We start from the raw sequence: 4,633 nt of genomic DNA, 5'->3' as shown, positions 1-4,633 counted from the left end.
TTCGCCACTGATCGGCTTATTAGCCGCTTGGGCGATCGGTCACGTCTCTTTTCCTTTATATTCTTCACCAAAAGGTCGGCTGGCTAGCCGCCCGGGTGATCGGTCACGTTTCTGTCACGCACTGTTGGCAAATACTGGGCATGCACCGGCTCCTGAATGTACCTGAACCCGCTCCAGTGTTGGTCAAGTCTTCTCTTGAAAGAGCTCACATTCGGTGCCGTCACAACACTCTCTGGTAGATTGTTCCAAGAGTTTACAACCCTCACTCCGAAAAAGTTTGCCCTCACGGTTTTCTGGACTTGCGGCTTCTTCAATCTTGAGCTGTGACCCCTTGTGGGGCGAGCGTCCGCCAGCTCCAAGTAAGGATATGTTCTTCTGTGTGTCTATGACCAGTATTGCTTTGTTAATTTCATTTACCCATGTCTGGAAGTTTTGTAACTTTATTTCTTTAATGAGCAAAATTTTTAAGTATGTGAAAATTTTGTAACACGTATGTTGTCTGTATTGTTAACCATTAACCAAGTATTTCAGTATATTTTGTTTTGAAAAATTATATAATTACTGTGAATGTTTTGTTGACTTTACGGCATCATATGAATCTTTTGGGAGGGGAAAGCCTTGTAATGACCACGGTCATACAAGTCAGTTAACGTAAAATCAGACGATTCATATTACGCTCAATAGCCCACAAAACATGTAGCTTATGCCTTCTTTATTGAGTCTCCCATCTGAGGCATCCGTTTTCTCATCACTTCAAGACCCCTAAGCCCTCCGCTTTCCCATATTCTCTGACTTCCTGAAACCAACCTCTATAAAGTGAATTTGAATGTAAGTGAGGACACCATTGTTTTGAGTCAACTTAGAGGTGTCTGATTACAGTTAAAACATACAAAATCCTTTGTGAGTGATGTTGAAAGCTCTAACTGTCTTTATTGTTAGTAACATTGGTTAAGTAAGTGAGTGATGAGTTTGCCAGTACAAATGACATCCCATGATATTGTCCCTGGGGATCGCCATGAATTTCCAATTGCTACTGAAGTTAGATTATTTTGATGCCCAAACATCAGAGAATCTGATGTTTGTAGTTTAGTCAGTTTTCTATTTAAGAAAGTCATTAATATCCTGAACTATTCTGTCAACCTATATAATCTCCAACATCTAACGTATCCCCTTGAATAGTTCCTTGTTTGTAGCTTCGCTGATTTTGCAAAACTAATGTTAACAGCGTGTGTAATTCCACCTTTTCCTGGCAAGCTTAATCTCTGATTAGATTATATGAATAGACGTAGGAAATTCGCCTGACCCGTGGCAATTGGGGTGTCATAGTTAAATGTACAGCAACTGAGTTGAATGTAATTTCTGTCATTGCATGATTAGCCCTTCTGGCATGTGTTCAGCACAGACCTGAGTTGCCAGTTAGCCGTATATAAGCTCGTGCACGATGAGAGCGTTACTTCTCTGACGCTTCTCCATCATTATCTCATGTATGTGTACGATTCTCCGCCCGCCACATTGAGTCAGTTAATCTCAGTAAATTTGTGAATATCAGTGTTCATGTTGTAACAGTGAAATTATCATTTGCCGAGTGAAAGAATTAATGTAATGTAAATATTGTCTGTCGTTGCTAGACAAAAGATTGTTTGTGATTGAGTTATTATTCACTTCTCTGACGCTTCTCCATCATTATCTCAGGCACTGTTTGTGTTGCCACCACTACCGAGGTTCGGTAGCCGCCTATGGGCAAGATGGTCATGGAAGGATGTCTTTAATAAGGCAAAACTAGAATCGGAGGACAGGCCAAGGAAGACATGTGCTACGATACTATAGCGAGTCTACCATGGGCGTTACTAGCGAGTGAGACTCGGCTCGGCTCTGTGTAGTCAACAACTCCCCCTAACGCTATGCCCCCGTGGTGAACCCTGATCGTCAAACCCACAAACCACTGCCAGCCCCATCATTGGTGGATGAGTACAGTACATAGCTCAGTAGGGTTATTTGTGTGGTGGTATTAGTTCACCAGAATTATCGGAGTGTTGGAAAGTGTCACTTGATGATGAGACTCCCATGGCAGCCGCTTGAGTGTTGCCCCTGGGGTATTGAGTGTTGTACTGGCAGGTGCCACTGGTTTTATTGATGCTAAGGTACTGTGAGAGTTATGTGTGTTTCGGTGTGGGTACACCCAGTATTGATGCAAGCAAATTGAGCCTGAGGGCAGGGTACCAGGAGTTCCGATTTTGGGTGCATACAGCATCTTTTCTGTAACCATTTTTGTGTCTCAATAAACAGTGTATTTGTATGTGGGTCTATGATTCACCTATAGTATTCACCGTTGTTCTTTCCCTAATACTCGATACTATTTACATGTACCCATGTGCCTTCCTCTCAAGTCACGCTACCAGGTCAGAGTATCAACGTAAGTTGTAAGAGTGCCAAGCCCTCCCAGGGTGGCAGCTTGTGTTGCGCGCTCTTACAATTGGTGGCCTGAGTGGTTCAGCAGTAAGTAGTAACAGCCCGCGCTCTTACACTGGATCCTGGTTATAAGTTGATAATTTGCTTATATTGCTTACTGCTACTTAGTGTAAAATAAATAAAACCCGCTTATATTTAAAACCAATTGTAGGATCTGGCTTGTGGGATGGCCTGGAAGAAACCTGAATTTTTTATCTCATATTTCAACATCAATATTCATTGAGTCTTAATCATGGTCTTAATATCTTGTCAGTTAAGCAATAGGAGGGCCGAGGGGGCACCGTTGTTGGGCTATGCTTAGGGCATCAATTGGCCCTTAATCCAGCCATTATATATATATATATATATATATATATATATATATATATATATATATATATATATATATATATATATATATATATATATATATATATATATATATATATATGCATACACATACACATACCTACACATATATACATAGATCAGATTCATGTGGGTGATGTCACTGTTCACTGCCATGCAGGACAGAGGTTCGTTCACAAAGAAATACATCATATTCATTGACAGTATATATATAGGTCAGAGTCATGTGGGTAATGTCACTGTTCACTGTCATGCAGGACAGAGGTTCGTACATAAAGAAATGCATCATATTCATTCGCAGTATATATAGGTCAGAGTCATGTGGGTGGTGTCACTGTTCGCTGCCATGCAAGACAATGGTCTGTGGGGTATGAGATTTTTAGTTCACACTCAGGATGGAATGGAGAAAGGAAACTCACAATGTGCTCTCTATATACATGTTGTTTTGGATGTACAATGCAGCTTTGTGCTGGGAAGGCAGCATGGTTACAAGCGTGATGTAGAGAGAGCTGGTTGGTGAGGACGCTCAGAGAAGGACAGCTTGTGGGTCGCCATGCTCGCCAGCGGGAGAGAGGACTGCCAGACAGGCGGAGGAGGAGCAAGGGCCGCCAGGCAGCGGCGGAGGAGGAGGTGTTGCTGGCTGCGGATGTAAGTAGAAAGAGGCAGGTCACCACGAGGTCAGGTCTTAAATAGCGGGGGTAGGCGTGGCTTAGTAGTTGACCCCCGCTCCGTGATGTATGGCGGCGCTGGTTGACCCAGACCACGAGGCATACACTGGGGAATTGGTGGGGTCGACTACTCAGCGACAAACAGCGTTTGTAGGGAAGAATTCCACTACAGGTCCATAAACATTGGACGTCATATTCTAAATGACGACTAATCAGTGTGGGCTAGCAAATTTGGGATAAACAGCAAGAATGTCCCCAAGCACCCCTAATTCGATATAGTGATTACAAAGTTCATGATACAATAAGCCAGGTGACCTGAAGTCTTTGACAGTGTCACATTCAATAATATAGTGTTCAAGTGTATGCTTTAAAGGTTTATCACAAAGTTTACATGCTGAGTGTTCCGGTATGGGTGCAGCGTTACTAACTTGCCACATGTGTCTGTATCCTAGCCTAATTCTGGCCACGACTACATCACATTGTCTGGTTCTGTCCTTATGCTGGCCATACCGGTACCTCTCGTCACAAAATTTGTCATATTTACTAATGCCACAACTGCCAGGTCTCTCTGCATTTCTCAGTTCTTCTAGATCAGAGTTCATGATAGTGACTTCAAAGTTTTTAAGTACAGCATTGGACAGGCCAAGGTCACGGTCAACATTTTCTTTCTTACATGCCTCATTGGCCAGTCTATCATCACGGTCATGATAATTCCAACATGGGACGGAATCCACACAAATTCGATACGACAGTTGTTTTCATTGGCAGTTATCACATTTCTTTTAATATCACAAACAACTTTAGACATAGAACCTAACGGGCTGTTCATTGATTTCAAAGCACTTTGAGAGTCACAGAATATCACCCCAACTCCATTCTTTAAGGTAGTCTTTGGCTAAGCAGATTCCAGTTAGTTTAGTTTGTGTTGTGCTGGCTCAGTTTTTCAGCCTCTGCTTGTTTGACACTATCATCTCTTATTCTCTATATATTGCAATTGCACAGCCTGTTCTACCTGTGTTTGTCTGCACAGAACCATCAGTAAAAGCATAACATTCACTTGATTTAATACTCTCTATGTGTCTGTTAATAGTTTCTAGTGTGACACATCTCATCACATCGGTGTTTAACACTTGCTTACTACCAACAGG

This window comes from Homarus americanus, unplaced genomic scaffold, assembly GCF_018991925.1.
Source record: "Homarus americanus isolate GMGI-L3 unplaced genomic scaffold, GMGI_Hamer_2.0 scaffold20930, whole genome shotgun sequence".
Classification (NCBI taxonomy): domain Eukaryota; kingdom Metazoa; phylum Arthropoda; class Malacostraca; order Decapoda; family Nephropidae; genus Homarus; species Homarus americanus.
The sequence above is the reverse complement of the archived record's forward strand: the minus strand, read 5'-3'. Positions refer to the sequence as shown.